The sequence below is a fragment of the Psittacula echo genome, assembly GCF_963264785.1.
Source record: "Psittacula echo genome assembly, chromosome: 7".
Lineage (NCBI taxonomy): Eukaryota > Metazoa > Chordata > Aves > Psittaciformes > Psittacidae > Psittacula > Psittacula echo.
Window position 1 is genome coordinate 39,484,971 of NC_137740.1, and position 19,380 is coordinate 39,504,350.

Below are 19,380 nucleotides of genomic sequence, written 5' to 3' on the forward strand. Positions count from 1 at the left end.
TGCAAGAAACATGCTTTTGCAAAGTGGGCTGGGGTGACTGAAAAGAAAATAAAATATATAGAGGCCAAATCAATTTCCTCAGAATCAGTTAAGTTGATTGTAAAGCTGTTGTCATGACTAGGAACATCTATGTATGGATTTTATCTACTACTGGTCCAAACCAGACTTTCTCAAGTACATCAGCACAAAGCGATGAAAACAGTAGTTATTTAGCTGTTCAAAGCTGATCTCCAGTTTGCATTCTAAACCATTCATAAATGCTGAGGATTATCATTTTCATTATCCATTGTTTTTATTAAAAATACTATAAACATATTAACAGATTTCATCCAAACGTGATTTAACGTAAGTCATTATTCAGCTGGTTTTCAGCACAGATTTTGTGGCTGGATGATTATCTCAAGTTGAAATCATCTTTGCCTCAGCTTGTTCCTCAGTCTTCACAAACACATCATGAAAAAAAGGGAACACACGAAGTTTTGCAAAACAGGGAATACCATGTGCCTCTGCCTCTGTGAAAATAACTTGGGCTTCCCTTCTACTGCTTACCTGCTAACTGAAGATAGAGGAAATCAGTTGTTACTCTTACAGCTTGGGAAATCTTCCCATCACATTCAAATCTAGAAAATGCGTCTGCATATAAACACACATGATAATCTTCAGAGCCTGAGGGACTGTGTGTTTTTAAAAAGGTATCATCAATGGCCTGTCTTGTTTCTAGAACATTGAATGAATGCTTTGGTATCTATAGTATATATCTCACACGTGCTCAAGTAGAGGTCATAATCTGTCACTCAGTGCTGTGACCTGTAAGATGACAATGAAGTTTCCTCATTCATCTTGTCACGTTAGCTATCAGGCACGATGCCTACTCCTTCTTTGCTTAATCTTTTATAATTTCCTGTCCCTTTGTTCTGCTTTTCTATGCAACATTTTGCATGGAACTTAAATGTAAATGATTTGACTGAAATTGAATTGTTCACACAGAATTCTGCTGTTCATGAACAAACTGGCAGTAACTTCCATGAATCAGTAAGTCTTGGAAACCACCAAGAGTAGTGACATTATTAGTTTTCTGACAAAAGTCCTTTCTTCTGCACATTAGACCGTTGAACTGATCGCCTTGACTTAACCAAGAATGATAGAACACCAAGTTGGATGATACATCAGGGATTAGCTGGTCCAACCTTTCTTGGCAAAGCATGACTAAGACTAGATGGCCCAGCACCCTGTCCAGCCAAATCTTAAGTTTCCAACATTGGGAGTACACCACATCCCTGAGGAGATTATTTCAATGGCTAACTGTTCTTCATGTGAAAAAAAACCTCTTGTGTTCAACTGGAATCTCCCCAGGCATAACTTGCATCCAAAGGAAAGAGGGTATTTTTGTTTGTTTGTTTGAGAGATCTTATATTTAGTAAGCAGCTATGGTAATTCCCTTTTAGTGAACACAGTTTTGACAGCGGAAACCAAACCACACAACAACCATGTTTGGAAGGCACCCCTGCAGATCTGGACCACTGACCTGCTCAGTCAGGTCAGCTACAGCAGGGTGCCCTGGCCACATCCAGTCAGGCTGTGAATATCTGTAAGGATGGAGACTCCACCTTTCTGGATTACCTGTGAAAGTGTTCAATCAGCCTCATGGTGCTTTTTTCATGGTACTTCCTTATGTTCACATGGAACACGAGATGTTGGCAATTCCATCTGCTCACTTTCCCGGAAGTTCTCTTTGGAAAATGAGGAGCCTTAGCATGCACTACAAAAGACAGGGAGTCCCTGGTTTTGCCATATTACACTTATATATTCAGTACAGATGGCAACAACTACCTTGCCTATTCCTGTTTGCTAATTTAAGCATATGTCCCCAAACCCCTTCACTGAAATGGAAGGCTCACTAGACCACCTGCTATTTATTAGCTACTACTTCATCTATTTCCCCTGCCTACCTCTTTGCCTACAAGACATCTCTTCAGGATGAAGTTGGAAAGAAAAGGGAGAGAAGAAATTGCTTGTAAATTCGAATGAGAAGACTATGGCCAACCTGGGTCTAAATGGAAAAAAAAAAAACCAAAACCAAAAAACCAACTGTCCTGGGTTCAGCAGTAGCAGTCATTTTTTCCTCCTTCTTAGTAGCTGGTGCCGTGCTGTGATTTTGACTCTCAGCTTGGGAACAGTGCTGATAACACTGATGTTTTTAGTTACTGCTCAAATGTTTAGTCTGACCAAGGACTTTCTGAGTCTCATGCTCTGCCAGGGAGGAGGGGAAGCCGAGAGGAAGCAGAGACAGGACACCTGGCCCAAACTAGCCAAAGAGGTATTCCATACCACAGCACGTCATGCCCAGGAGGTAACTGGGAGTTACCCAGAAGGGCGGACTCACTGCTCGGTCGGGCTGGATATTATCAGTCGGCAGGTGGTATTGTATTCTCTTCCCTTGTTATTTCCCTTATCATTATTATTATTGGTGGTAGCAGTAGTGGTTTGTGTTATACCTTAGTTACTGGACTGTTCTCATCTCAACCCCTGGGAGTTGCATTCTTTCGATTCTCCTCCCCATCCCTCCGGGGAGCAGGGGGGGAGGGAAGAAGGTGGGGGGAGTGAGTGAGCGAGACTGCGTGGCTGACAAGAGTTTAAACCACGACACCAACCTTCAAATCATGTCCTGAATAGCCCTCAGTAACGACTATGGCTGTTACAGTAAACAAAAATGGAGTTTTTCTTTGGAGCAATTTTCACTAGAAAGGGATAGCTACATCATGCATTTGAGAACACCTATGAAAAATGCTTGTGTACAACTCAAGTACATGTCCTGATTTCCCACAGGAAATCTTTCATGCTCATGCTACCTTTGCACGTTGATGGTCCTTGAAATCTCTAATGTTCAGCTGGTAATACAACACTCCGTATGCCATGTAGGGATATGAGCCTGACACAGCAAGATGGCTGGGGTTTAGCCTGCAACATATTTTTGTCATGTTTCATTTCAGTTCCAATAATAAGCACAAACTAATTTGATGGAGATGATAGATATGATTCAAAAGCATGTTGTTTCATAACATACAGACACACACTCTCATTCCATCATGAGAAGAAATGGAAAAGAGCAATTCAAAAGACTAGTCTGAAAACACAGAAGCAAAAGCAGGACTGACTGAGAAAAGCCATCAAAAGACTGTTACAGGAAACAGCAAACTTGAGTACTCAATGGTCATGCTAGAGATGTGCTAAAGGTAGGCTGCCATGAGCATCACTACACTACTGCTACCAAATCATCTCAAACCTGAACCATTCACTTTCATATATTCCTTTCCACAGGTTAATTGCCTCAGAAAAGACTTTATACATTTACACTGTACGTATAGTACGTATATAGTGCAGTCATTGGTAACAGTAAGTGGCCCTATGGTTAAACTGCACAGCTGATTAACAGGTAGAAATGGCAGCTGTTGGCATGCAGTAACTATTCCACAAACACTGAATAATTTATTGAATCCACAAATCTATTTTTTTTTGCCTCATTTACATTACCTCTGCCTATTGACAAGCCTTAAAAACATAAAAACATTTCTTTAAAAGTCAAATATGGCAAGATCTCTACTCCATTATGTTAGTAAATCACTTAATTCAGTGTTATTAAAATTCAGATTCCTTCTTCCAGCTGAAAGATTTCAGCAGAGATGTTTGTCTTCGTCAGTGAACTGAAACTGATCACAAACCAAGGCACCAAAACCCAGTTAGAATTCTCTTCACAGAGGAGTTTCCACCAGTTTAATAAGTATATGAAATGCATCTGATTATGGCTAAAGCACGTAAATTTCTGTTTCTTAGCCAGTCTCAATAATTGCTTCTTTAAAGAGATTCATGGACAGCACAGGTGATGAGTATGCCCACAAGCCAACTGTCATTATTTCAGAGCGGCTGAAAGCTGTCTTCATGCTGACAATCAGCAGTTCTCCAAGCGGGCACTGTGCCTGCTTACATTAGTGAGTTTCTCCTATGGAAATAAACCAGACAGTGACTCTGCCTGACACTGGATTGGAATTACGTACTGGTGCACACGAAGTGTGGCACAGAGAGATCAAGATGAACAGTCACAGGAATTGATGGTGAAGGATGGAAACCTACTTCATTAATTTCCTACCTACTGAGAGACATTAGATTAGGCATAAGACACATGAAAGTATCTATTTATTGAAATAAAATGTTCTTAATTTTACAGTGGCTTGCTTCTACACACTGTAATTGGACCAATGTAGCTGATCTACGTTTCAGCAAATATTCAAGTGCTCCTTCATTAGTTTCATCCACTGTCTGGCGGGAGGGCTGGGGAGGTGGGTTACCAGGAAAAAACTCACATTTCTTTAGAGAGTAATATAAACACACAATAAGTATTTGAAAAAATTCAAAACTGTTCAGTCAATAATATTCTCATCTGATCTTAATAGTGACGTTTATGCAGCATACATAATTAAAAGCATTTTCGGAATCATCTTAATTAATCTCAGAAGTTCAATATTCAAAGTGCAGAGGAAACATGCATTCACTACTCATTATATATCATGCAATTATATAATGAAGACATCCAATCATAATTATGTGCCACAGTAATAATTCCATGTCAGAAAAAAAATCCATATAGCTAGAACAAGCATAAAAAAGCATACCTTAAACAGCTTGCCTCTAGGCCTAAAGGGATGATTTCAGACAGACTGTAAATGCTACTGAAACCCAAAGAGAAAGAACCTTGAAGCAAGGAGGATGGGGGGGTGGGGGGAGAGAATCTTGCCTCAGGGAGAAAATAAAAACCCAGCATTCCCACTGACATAATTCCCAGGTGGTCACAGAGAAGCACAGACAAACGACAGTGACAGACTGAGCTGTGGAGTTGCTTGCAGCTGTTGAATTTCCTTTTTTTCTCAGTAGGTAGCAGAACAAACAGTATAGCATTTGGGCTCCCCACAAGAAGGCTCTTGGACCAAAAAAAGGCTTAGCACTTCCTCCTTAATCCCTCAAGAGATAAATGTACTAACAATTTAAACAGAAATAGAAATGGTATCTAAAACCTCTCTATAGATTTAAGTAGCATATCTGCATTCTAACCTACCTTTAAAATTTGGTCTGTACATGGGAGTGGGAAATGAGTCAAAGCAAACGTCACCCCATGTTACCTTTGTATCAACTAGGAACCAGTTCACACACCAGTGGCAGTGTGGGGGTAAATCTCAACTGTAGGAGGGGAGCACAGCTTTCCAAATGACATTCTCTTGGTTCAGGTTCTTTAGAGCAAAAGTAGTCTTCAAACCTTTTCTCAACACCCTAGATAACACAATATCCTAGCATGCCTGCACCTCATTACATATGCAGAATTTTTTTCTTACAGAGGACTGACATGGCTGATGAAAAAGTTATTCTTTTCCCAAACGATACTGTCTTGTGACACTGAGGTCACTTGCTGTTTTGGTCCATCATCCAGAGTCATTCAGAAACATTATAAATGTTTAATTTCCAGTTTCTTATTTGGGTATAGCTGTGGTTTGCAGAAAGGACCAACACATCCTAATCCATGAATTCAGTATGACATGTAAATTGTCCTTTTAAAAAAAATCTTATTTATTATCTGTCAATATATGCCTAGTTAAACTGTGAGGATCTCTTAACATCATCAATATAATCAAAATGAGATGCATTTTCAGTAGCCAGTTATGTGAAATAATTACATGAGTTTACAAACAAACTCATCTGGGAACAGGTATCTATCTCAGATTATTTTCATACTGGCTAAGTAACTAAGAGTTGTAACAGAGATCATGAACAAAATAAACCTGTGTACAGAAGTATAATCTTTCACCAAGTGTTGCCTCTACATGTTAAACTCAAAGCATTTCATCAGGGCAGCAAAAGGCCGTCCACAACTTACAGGGCCTTGTCCAGCACAGGCTTGATGAGCAGACAAATTTGGAAGCTGGATTAAAACAATGTGTATCCCCCCTGTCATGCAAACACAGATTTCCACAATTCTAGGTTTGTTGCAGTCTTTAAGCATCCTAGTCTTTAAGAAATGTTTGTAAGCATGTGAAAAGCAAAGCTGCCAATCTAATGAGAAGGATAACAACTAAGTAGATTACTACAGTCTCCAGACTAAGGCTGGAGTGGTCTTGGCAGTCCTGGGGTAATAGTTGATCTTGATGGTCTTAAAAGTGTTTTCCAACCTAGCTGATTCTATAGTTCTAAGATTCTAAGTGTTTCCAACTTAGCTGATTCTATAGTTCTAAGATTCTAAGTCTGAAAAGATGAATGTATAAAACATGGCAAGCACACCAAACAACTCTTTGCCATACACCAAAACCCACCAGTACACAATTAAAGTAGGCTAATCCACAACTCAGAAGACAAACAATGTAACCACACCTCTGGCATTCCAGCCACTACATTGAAGTTTACAGAAAGCTCACATGGCAGCTGACCTGCTTGCATCAGTCCAAGGCTGCTGCATCAGAGGGCAGCTTACAGACAGAACCTTCTCATACAGGATCCATACCATCTTGGGAGAGAAGCACTTGGCATTCAGTGTGGCTTTTGGTAGCCTACATGAAAAAAGCTCAAGAGGATCAGCTGTGAAGCCAGGAAAAAAAATCAACAAAATCAAGGCAATCACAACTGCATGGCTACAAGGCAGAGTCCATCCAGAATCACAAGTTTCAAAGTATTTTCATGAAGTGTGAAGACCAGTATAGCAGATACAAGAAGTCCATACAATTCCTATGTAACACATCATCAATAAAACCTCAGAAATCTTACTTGCAAGTGAAGACATTTACACCAATAACAGGTAACAAGAGTGAACACCATGAAAACATTCAAAACTGCTCATTGGTTAAGTTATCCTGCAACTTGTAATGTATGATCGCTCCAGACCAGAAATCGCAAAATATTTAAGGACCCCATCTCAAAATCTGGCCATTCAAACTGAAATACCTGACATCCTAACTCATACAAAGCAGCACATCGGTTACCTTTGATATGCTGTACAGCATCTCACAGAAGGATTCTCACAGAAAGAATCTGGGTTATTTTAAGATTACAGCAGTTTTAATACACCACCATGAAAGGTTATTTACGTATAAAGTTTAGATTATTTTGATTTCTAATCCTTCTCAGCATGAATATTGATGGAAACCATCACTAGCTTTATGCAGTACCTGAACATTCCATCAACCAAATGTTCCACCAACACTCAAGGGAGTCTCATCTCTTCTATTGTAATGGAAGAAAACCCACACATTTAGATATATAGGAATTTTCCTTTAAAAAAACAATACACATGCATGACAATTAGGAATGACTGAAATTTGTGAAGTAATCATAAAATGGATAAACTAATCATAAAATGGATAAACATACTTTAAAGCAGCAAGAATAACACATCAAAAAATTCGTATCTTGGCAACCATGTTAATTATTTATTCCAGCAGCTACAGCGGACTAATGTACTGCAGCATATTTAGTGAATAAAAAGACTTAAAAAAGACTAAAACATGCAACAGTTTTTTATATATTAGCTGTATGCTGAAAGGTGAGAAAGAGCTGCTAACCAGCTCATTAGGCCAGATATCACTTAGAGCAGTAAACAGAGAGCTAAGATACTACTGGGTTCTGTAATTATGCACATAAGAAAAATTTGAATACAGGTTACTAATAAAACACAAACTCCTGCAGTTATCCGCACATTATCCACTTATTTATCTGTTTCTCTTCTTCTAACAAACATGTGACACCAAGTAGCATGCAACTGCAGAGAAATTAATAATCAGCCTTTCATATTCTGCTGATCTGGTTGATCCCTGAATTACAATGAACAGAAGCCACTTACCAGGCTAGATAATTAAAACTATCAAATTTTAAACTCACATATTTAAGCCGAATGCTCTCCACAGCCACTCCAAGATTCTGAGGCAAAACTGTGATGGTAAATTAAATCTTTCAATCCTACCAGTGGTCTTCAAGAGCCAGTGAATCTATCCAGGACTCTGCATGAGCTTACTCTTCCTCTACCAAGGAGCTAGGTGTTGACATAGGAAGTAAAAACTGTTATTATAAAACCAAGAAAAATGAAAGAGAAACAGGATAGAAAATAAGACCGCATACAATTCCAGTATATAAATCCACAACCAGCCACCTGAAATACCAGGTGAAACAATTGCTTCATCTTAAATCAGAGTTCAGAATACATAGTTAAGGCCACCAAAAAAATGTAGGTAAAAACCAGCACTTGAAAAAGGGAACAAGCGGGTTGTGGACAACACTGAAAGTTCGCACACTGGAAGATGATAAATGGAAAGACTTTCACGCATGAGGTACAACCAGCCTGCAATATTTCTAACTATATGACCATAAAATGGTTAGGTTTGGAAAGGACCTTAAGATCATCTGGTTTCAACCCGCCTGCCACGGCAGAGATGCCTCACCTCTGATCATGTTGCCCAAGGCTCTGTCCAACCTGGCTTTGAACACTGCCAGTGACAGAACATTCACCACTTCTTTGGGCAACCTGTTTTCATTGCCTCACTACCCTCACAGTAAAGAACTTCTTCCTTATATCTAACCTGAACTTCCTCTGTTTATGTTTTAATCCATTACCCCTTGTCCTGTCACTACAGTCCACTGAGCTGAAGATTTTTCGAATGTAAAAAGTAAGATCAGTTATGTAGTTAAATAATAAACTAACTAAAATTATAATGGCTTACACAAGCAAAGTTTGGAACGTTCAGTAAACAACGTATTGCAGGCCAACCCAGGCTCTAACTTTCAGCTACACAACTTCTGTATCAACAAGATTTATCTACTACCAATCTATTACCAGCCAACTTGATTTTTCTTACCTTTTCTGGTGAAGCATTTGTTCCAATGTTCCAAGCCTCTGTCTCGCAAACTAGTCCAAATACTCGTCAAAACGGACTACAGACACACCGGAACGGCAGCTCTCTTATTCTCTAGCAGTATTACCCCAAATACCCAATCCCTTTTTCCTCATTGTTATGCAGTAAAAGCCCACCCTTATAATTAAAGTGTTATTCACTCAGAAAAAGAGAGGAACATGCCATTTCATAACAAGCCAGCAGAATAACAAGCAGAATTCATCCTTCCTTGAAAAGCCATAGTGCAATAATGACTTTTGCTGTAAAAAAGCAATTAAGTAATAATCATCAGATTTTACGAATTCATGCAGAGATAAAATCTCTCTGGTATCTAGCCATTATAACAGCCTCCTTGGTGGTGGTGGTTTTGTTGTTTGTTTTTTTTTTTTTTTTTTTTTTTTACACAGTGCCTTGCCATTCAAGCCCCATGTACTGTAAAGGGCTGAAAGTGGGGGCGGGAGGTCATTAATGCTTAGTTCCCTGTAGCTAAACAGTATCAAACAGCATCTTAAAAGTACCCCTGAATTTCATATGATACTAACTGTTGTCATAAGTACAGCATACACAAGGTACATTAGATTAAATAATTAACCTTGGCCTTGGGATTCTTAACTACCTAAGCACAGCATTTGGAAAAGCAGTTACCCATAAGCTCTCTCTAAACCACTTTTATATCCTTTTAGAGCCTACAGCTATGCTAACCTGAAGGCTCCTTTAGCCCAAGATTGCTATACCACTTCAATACAAAAATAGATTTCTGCTGAGGAAAAAAAAAAGTATTTTTTACTGAAAAGAAAGCACTATCAGTGCTTTTTCTTTGCAGTAAAACCATCAGTGTCCACAGGCAGTCTCTAGGGTGGTAAATGTGCTATTTCAGTATTGTACTGCATGTACTCTACCAATGACAAGCTAAGTACTCCCACAGAGATTTCTGTCTAATACATCGATGTCTACAAAATTTCTCTAGTCACTAAGAGCTTTCTTCTTTCTTACTGGGAAATTTCAGGAGGCAGCAAACCATCACTGGTTAAATATAGGTTTTGCACTTGCTGTAGGTGTATGTGAACATTCTTATCCACAAAAATGCCCAAGTATCTACCCAGATTATCTGGAAGCTGTAAGATCCCACCCGCTTCGCAAGGAACTTCCATTCATGCAGTGTCAATGGCCTCAACTGCATATGAGGGAGACCCACCATCTTTCGTTCTGCAGAATTTACTGACTCTTGGAGAACTCCTTTACCTCTAAGCTATTCTGCCCTTTCAGGGCACTGAGATGATTGAGGAAAAGGAGGAAACCAGAACCTTTCACCTGGCTACACCCATTCCGGAGAGTAGAGTGTGCTGCAGAGCCAGGATCTCCCCACACCGCAGAGCCTGGCTAAAGACGCACCGTAACCACCTGTGACTGTACTAACTCGCAGTCATTGTTTTCTGGCCTTGCTCTCTCTCACACACTCAGTTCTGCTACCCCCTACATAGCCCTGGACTATTTCAGTCCAGGGCTAGTTATGGACACCCTGCTGGATGTCTTTACTCCCACACATAGTCATTCTGATGGTTTCATTCTGTAGTAGTTATACTGGAACCTCCCAATGCACTGCACTTTCCTCAGTGAGCAGACAACAGTGCAGCTATACGCAGGCCTTTGGGCCTTCACTGGGAACATTTTTCTGTTGGGTGAGGTATTCATATTAGCAGCACTGCCCTGTCCTTAACTGTTATTTACCTTAAGTGTGAAAGAAGATATAAGCATTCAAAAGCATATGAACACAAGACATGTATGTGCCATTAAAAAGGTGATTAACTGCTGCACACATTATTCTACTTGAACATACATTACAATACATATTCTTCCTCCATAAGCACATTATTTCTTGAGTCAAAACAGAAATAGGTTATCCTTCCAAGACTTCCTTATTGTCACTAAATCTACTTGCACATCTTGGAGTGGGAGTAGAATGGGGGAGGAACATGATGCAGTGCCATTTGAGGAGAGAGCTGCACTGATGTGCAGCAGAGGGAGAAGATGGGAAAGAAGCCAAGCCACAAAACCTTATGTGAATGCCAAAGCCAGTCTGCATCAAACACTTTTTTTTTTCCCCCGCCCTCAAGAATTCACTATAGTGACTAAAATTTTAGGCTACCCAAGTTTGCATCCATCCAAGAAAGCACTGGGAATGAACATCAAAATGCCAATGACAGTAAGGCTAGAAGCCCAGTCCTAATCTAACACAAGTGGATTCCTGGACGGAACCTGAAGTTATATGGCTGCTGCATCAGACCAAGGTCCTCAAGCAGCATCTAGAGGATGCTGCTCTGATCCAAGCAAATACTGCTGAAAAGAGTATCAACTGTTCTGGTTGGCTGCGTTTGGGTTTTTTTTTGTTTGGTCGGTTGTTTATTTTGGGGGGGAGGTGTTTTGGGGTTTGGGGATTTATTTTATTTTTTTTTTAGTAATAAAAAAGTACCACTGGTGCTCGGCTTGGAAAAATTCTTTCTAAAAGGAGTTTTTATAACATAAGATGGCCTTTATATCAGAAATTATCAGAAAGGGGGGATTTTCATCACACACCCATCACTGTGTCTTATTAAGCTGCTTGACAACAGCAAATACACTTTTATGATCAAAGCAGACATGTATCTCCTCAAACAAGTACCATTTGTATATTTGCTGCACCACTTTCTTGCTCCACCTAACACCCGAACATGCCCAACCATGTATTTTACTTAAGCGCCCAAACACTGCAGTATTGGCAAACCTTCCAGTCCTGTAAGTATTTAACCATAAATTTATCCCCACAGCAGGGAGGTAAATTCTGCCTTCTAGAGCTGTTGCTGTGACTACCTCTGCTGCTACCATTGCCAAGGCTGGGTCACTGCAGCAACAATAGTCATCAAAACAATAGTCATCAAAACAATAGTCATCAAAACAATAGTCATCAAAACAATAGTCATCAATCGTGTTACAAGGCAGGGAGCAAAAAATGAGGGGGAAAAAAAAAAAAAGAAGGACGAGTTTTAGTGAGATCTGGTTCAGCAAGCTTCTTTTTTTTTTTGGTTCAGCATTGAATTCTCAGTGCTGAAAAAGCAAACTTACTAGTTTATTTCAGTAAATTTCCTTCAAAAAGGCAAAAGACCTGCAACACTTTCCTACCTACGCAGTATCCAAGACTCAGATTGCTGAAGACGCAGGCAAAGCTAAAACGGAAAGAAAAACCAGAAAATATTCTGCAGTTATTATACAAAGATTGACTGAGCACAGAAAGCTATGGTCTTATTTCCTAAAATTCCTAAAACATCTCCCATTCAATTGAAGAGAATCTGGAAGTAACAGTTGACATGTGCATGATGTAAAGAGAAAGAAGCTTTCATTTGCTAAATCACTGATAAGCACATTCAATATCAAACCAAATGTCTTTCCACCAAAAGGCACAGCGTTTGTTTACATCTGGCAGACACTATGGAATTCACACTATGCAACAGTTGCTTAATCTGGAATACGTTAGATGAAGGGACTCCACCAGAGATAAAGCTCAAAATTAAATGGCTTCCTCTTTTGTTAAACCCTATGGTCTCTCACTAATGTTCCTCTTTTTCCCCCCTTCTTCTTAAAAGTTCCAGAATGCTGGGAGACATGAACATATCAAGCCTTTGACAGAAAAATGTAACACTTCCAAATCTGGACAGGTCTGTTTCTGGGAACAGAAAAAGACACTTAAATGCTCCTTCCCATTTGCAATACAGGCATGAGAATGTATAGTGGTTAAGAATGAATACAGATGCTTCTCTTCCACTGACTAATATGCTACTAGTGCAGAATACTGGTGAGATGCATCACACTCCTCCAGCATGCTTGACTCGTAGGGGCTACAAACAATTACAGGCCTTGCTATTATTGCCTACTTCGAGGTCTAGAAAGCAGTAATATAAGCTCTATTGGAAAAGAAATTGTATTTTAAGTAAACTCAGAATCATCTTACGTTAGGAAAATCCTCAACTACACTGATTACATCGAAGATGGCACTGGAACCTCAAACTTAATGCTTATTAACTTGAAGAAAGAGATGGTGCACCCATCTGAAATTCTACATGAGAGCCTTTCACTCTAATCCCATTGGGCTGAGAAACATACCTGAATGTAATGCCTAAAAGGTCTCACTTTCCTGAATTACAGGAGTCAAAAGTGTTACTGTGAGTGTGCCAATAGGCCAAATTATCCTCATCAGCCTGTAACCATCTTTCTTTGTAATGCTGTCCTGAATCCCCTTTCTCCCCTAGGCAGACGCTTAGCTGTGTTCCAGGTCAGCTCTGATTCTGCACAGCTGTGTGACCCTTGATCAGACTTTGGTGAAAACAGCTAAATTGTAAAAACCCATTTAAAAATCACCAGATTTTCCTTTTGCCCTACATAAAGTTGTACAAACAGTGCAAAATTTCAGAACCAAAGAATTACTGTCTTTATCACCACAATCTTCCGGCCAACATATCATGTGAAATGTGACGAAAATCTTGTCCTTCTATGCTATGAGCCATCCTAATTTTTCTCCGGGTTTTAATCCAAGTATTTTCTCAGAAAGATATAAAAAATTTTTTAATAGACAACTTATTACAGCTGCTTCGTATCCCATCTTCACACATTTTCTATCATAACTCTTCTCCCTTGAGACACAAGAGACATAAAGCACCCTACAAAGATTCCACTCAGAAAGTTTTGCCAGTCATGCACTCTAAAGTCCCATCAGGAATCCAGCTCCTCACCAGAGAAAAAGGTCTCCTGTCAGCTGGTTCATCTGCATTCTAACTGACAAGGTTCTTCGTTTGGAGCTTTTGTTACATACTACAGCATCCTTCCAGATTAACATAAAGATCACTGGCACCCTTCTGAACAAGGGCTGTGTTCTTGCAGCTGTCTCTGAGGTTGTACTCTGAGGCACTTTAACAAAAGCTGTGACTGTTCAAATTATTTCACACCAGTTACTGTGTATGGTTTTAAAACTTTTCTCTACTAGTTTTAATTGATAATCAAAGGTGGATCAAGTCAACTGGCATATTTAATGTCATGGACAATGACAGCACCAGTCCTACTTTCACTTGTGAATTCAGCCTATGCAGATGAAATATAAAAGCTGCTCTAAGTCTATGGGATATTGTAATTAACAATAATTTCTTTCCCCATTTTACAATAGTTAGGACTTTTTCCTAAGCCAGTGCCCCACTAAAATTTAACTTCGGCAATTACTCTTCCTATTATAGAAAGACTCTGTTAATGCTCTGAATTCAGGGTGTATTTGAGCATCTAAACACGGCTATGAATACCATGATGTGACAACAGAGCTAAACTTTGCTGGATTTTGTAGCTTTATTTTCAGATTTTTCAGCATGTCAATCCCAAGCATTTAAGAGTCACATCTTGTAAAGGGATGGTTTAAAATAACCAATCTGAAGTAATCTGATATTATATTATGGGCCCGTAAATAAATATTCTATCCAGAAGCTAAAAAGCTTTATTACTACATGCTGAGCTCCAAAATTAAAGTACCTGCTGATGCAGTTACACAACTTCAGGATTTCCTTGCTTCCAGCCATTTGTGATAAGAGAGAAGAGCCTGGGCCTAAGGCCTGGCTTTATTTACTTCAAGAAAAATGATTAATCACCATGTTACTGGTCACACAAGCCTTCTTTTCCTCTTCCTTCCAGTTCTTCCTCTTGTACTTTATACACTGCTGGTCTTTCATTCCCCAAAACACAGCAGCAGAATAGAGAGTTGTTCTCTATCCAGGTAATTGGTAGCTAATGCTTTCAAGATTTTCCTGGAGTTTTTGTCATTCAATTCCTTCTTATTCATAAACTGGAAGTATTTTCTTCTATGACTACAATGACATGATGATCTTTGTGATTTTTAAGTTTTTGAGACTATAAAATGAGTATTTGCATTTCAGTAATGCTAATTCCATGAATTTCTAGTGGGAATGGATCACTTCCCAAGATTAGTAACAAAATTCATAGATTTTGTTTGCAAAATCCATTTGTTTTAAGTTTCCTAGTCACCCTCAGAGTGATGGATAGACTTGCATTTGGAACCTTCTTTTGGGGATTCCTCATGTTCCTCCTATTCCAATCAGATAATCCAGAACACCTCTGAGCAACCTGCTTCTAGTTGACTGAAACTAATGCTTTTAATACAGCACAATTTATAACATTTTCAGCAAACACCTGCTCATCTTCAACTACCCTGAACCACAGTACAAACAACACTAATAATCACTTTCACTCTCAAGGTTACATTAGTACAGAACCTTTTGTATGGTGTAATTTGGTTTGGGGTGGTTTTTTTGAGACTTTCCTACTAGGTCATTATTAAAACTGCAGCCCAAACACTTATGAGCAGTAGAAGGACCCTCATGGTTACACTCAGCACAGAACCTTTTAGATGGTGTAATTTGGGGGGTTCTTGAGACATTGCTACTAGGTCAGTACTAAGCCTTCAGCCCAGGCAAAATAAGTAGTGGTTACAGCTGCCCTTTTACCTTGTACCATCAGGCCTTTACCTCCAAAAGGTTAATAATTTCTATTTTTCCTGGCATAACAAAAGCTTACTTAGAAGTTATTTTGAATTCTCTTGCAGAAAGATACAGAACACAAAGTACACTTGCTGTCTTTCGGTATAAGTTGAGATAGTAAACCATTGCAGTTCAACTCTGATGTTGCTCCCAGCCACCTGAGTGTTACGATGACATAATTTCTACGGGAAGAAATAAGATCTAGTAATCAAAACTTAAAAAAGCCCCAACCAAACAAAATCAGAGCAGTTAGTCTGAAAAGTACAAATTGTAATAACAAATCTTACAATTACAGGACTGAATCTGTCTCAGACAGCATGTAAGTCTATACAGTTCTATGAGATTTTCCATTAGGGAAAACAAACAAAGAGAAATAAGCTTCGTTAGAGCCTAATGGCATGCTAGAGGCTTGCATTCTTGTGACTCTTCAAAATCTGCAAATTCAACCTTGCTTTTCCAAAAGCGTATGCTTGCTGTCAAAGCAAAGCCTTTACTTTCTAAATAATCTTCCTATACTGGCAGTAGCATCCTTTTCCAAGCATACCCTTTCCTTAACTCTTGGACTTGCATCCTCACCAATGCTATGGAAACGGAAGCCTGAAAGCAGACTTGGCTCACCTAGTAAACACAATAAGCACAATTATTAGACCAAAGACATCAAAACTGAAATGGATAAGGTACTGTTAGCATCTGTGTAACAGACTATCTTGCAGACAGACCCTTCAACACCTACCTCACTGAAATTGCTTTTTTCTGGGGTTTTATTTGATCACCAGGGTTACTTACTGCAAGAGTGTGATGAGGCAACAGAAAAACTGCTGGTAGGGAGAACAGGTTGTTAGCTTGGGGTGGGGGGTGGAAGGGAGTGGTCCCACTCCCTATCAGTTTAAAACCAGTAGGCTCTGCACAGCTTGTTCAGACAATTAACAACTTTTCTCAAGAAGCATTCATGAATTCTACAATCCCTAGAGATCGCAGATTGGGCCCTGCAGAAATGTGTTTCTACCCAAAATTTTCATGTTCATTAGTCATTAAAATATTAATGTCACAGACAGAGAATACAGTAAGAGAAAATTAGTATATTTTGGAGAGGCCATAACATGCAAATCTGCAGAATTGCTAATTTAAATTAGAAATAGCTACCTCATCAATCAAATGGCAATCTGTCGAGCTTCTGTTTATCTCCTACACATCTAAACTGCAAGAAATTAAAATTGATCAGTCAGTATCCATAGTAAGCTTTCTGCATTCAAACCAAAGGGCTTACATTGGTTTAAGATTGTGTAGGTAGGAAACACTAAATCAAGGACTAGAGAGTGTACTGCAGCCTTAACAACTGATTAACTAAAAGCATGTGTTAGCTTCCTCATTGAAAATTTTCCCCACAGCATACCTTCTATTCTGGTTCTTCTAGTGAGAGTAACAATACCAGCTGCAGGCTGGTTCAGCAAACAGCATGCAAGTGAAGTCTGGTTCTGTGTCACAGCAGTGCAATCTGCTATTGTGTCTTTGCATCATAACCACAAACAATAGTCAATGGCATTAAGACTGTAAAAGCATATGGCAAATCAAAACTATTCCTTTGCCTTTCCACTTACTGCCTTTAAAGAGAATGGTATGGGATGTCAGAAAAGTCAATTATTAATTCTTAGATTATTCAGTTTCTAGGCCTTATTCATGAAGATTCCACATTCCATCTTACTAAACCAAAAAGTCTGAATTCAGATGCTTTTGCAGAAAACACGGATAAACTTGGAATGAATCACCCTTACAGAAAATGTGCCTTTTGAAGAGATGGAATACAGGAACCACTTCCTGAGCAAGCCAATACAGTTCAAGTATGATGTCAGGGTCATTATTCCAAGTTTTTACCAAAATATCCTGGATCAACACCGACACAGAAAATTAAAAACCTGTATCAGGAAGGCCTGATGGAGGGCACAGCCCCTTGGCTTTTGTGTTAACATCTATTACCAAGAATTACCTACAACTGTTATCTGGAAAACTATATTCTGTTCCATGCAAATTTTAAGATGTTTTAATTGTATCAATTAGTACCATTGAAATGGCTGTTACATGAAGTCAGACATTTATGAGCTTGGTTTTGGCTGCACCCTTAAAGCATTCCAAACAAAATTCAGCATTAGTTTCATTTTAGTTTCCTAAAAGCTCACTGCAGTCTTTGTGACTATTTCTTCATTGTGCTGTCAAACAACTTCTAGATTCATAGGTAACAACATTGCACATAATTAACCACAAGCATGTTAAAATTAAACAAGTTAGTCATAAAATGCATACATAAATTCGCTGCAGAAATGAGGAATCACAATCTCAATTAGCACATATAGGTGGCACAGGAAAAGATAAACAATTCCCTTTCACCAGCTACAGTGGTTGTATGTGTAATGCCGTGGCCACTGGAAAAAAGATTTCCCATCTAATAGATTACACTTTTGAAAAATACCTTTCCAGAAAAGCCAAAGGAAATTTTACTTGTTTCTAGAACCATGGAATACTGACAACAGTGGCACAAAGAACATTTGCCTGTTAGAGTTGTAAAGTCCTTGCATCAAAGATAACACAGGGGCACTGCTATCCTACCATTGACAAAATACAAGATCTCAAGCAGCATAAGGGAACTGCTCCTCTTGCTTGTCCTTAATTAGTCTTTTAAAATAATTTTACTTTTATGAGGGTAAGAAAAATCAGCATTACAGCAGAAGGACTGCCTTCCAGTACACATTTCTCAGTCTCCCCTCTAAAGTCAACACCCATCTTCACACAACCCTAAACCCATCCTGAATTACAGCCGTTTCCATACTCAGCATGAACTTTCCACTCAGGATCTGTATGGTGGCACAGCTATCCAGCCATAATTGAAAAAACATTCCATACAGACATTGCAGGTATTCAAGGTCAAATTCTCAGTTTAGACTAATCACAGTAACTCCCCCAAAATTAGAAAGGGAAGGGACAGCTCTTTCATTCTTTTTATATAAGAGTTCATCTGGAAAGTCTGAGCACAGCAGTTAGACTGCACCCCCTTCAGCCCCTCCAGAATCCACTTTTGCATATTCACAGTTATCAATTACCGCTATAGCCTCTAGAAGAATTTTTTGTTTTCTTACAATGCACAGTGTCAGGTTGAACAAGAGATGCCTGATTAATCCTTGTGATATCAAGGTATTTTAAGAAAAAGCTATATCCTCCTTGTGCTTATCCTTTAATAGAACAGTTTTAATTAAGCTTCAAATGTGAATGCAGTGTATTTTAAAACAGAAAATACACATAATTAAATGTAAGACCCAGAGTGAAACTCAGTGTTCTCCAAAATCCTTCAACTGATCTTAACAGAGCTGCAGTTGCACCTGTAAGAAAGTTTCAGTTTGCACACCCTTGGACAGGTGTTCCTTCTACAAGGTTTTGACCACTAGTCAGTAAAAGCAAACCTATTTTCTGTAAATCTGAATTCACTGTGGACCACAGCAATATCTCTCACTAGAGAATTTTCATCCCTCTATAAATCACAAAAGGTAACTTTTGCTCACTTGACCACCATGCTCCAGCTGGTTCCTCCCCTGCCTGAAAGGAAGCCCAGAGCTACTGTCCTCAATTCCAACTGATGACTCTCCCTAGAACTCCAAGGATGTGGTGGAAGGAAAGATGGCTTTAAAACAGGGAATGTCTTCCCACAGACACCCTGCTTTTAACTCCAGAAGCCTACAACTCAAAAAACATTTAATTCTTCCACTCATGAACAAAGTAACTCTGCAGGGGTACTGCAACAGACTTGGCTTTAAGGATCAAGAATATTTCAGTTAGATGACTAGCACCAGTGCTAGATTTATACTACATATGGGGTATATAGTAGCACAGAGAGAGAAATTTCTGCATATCTT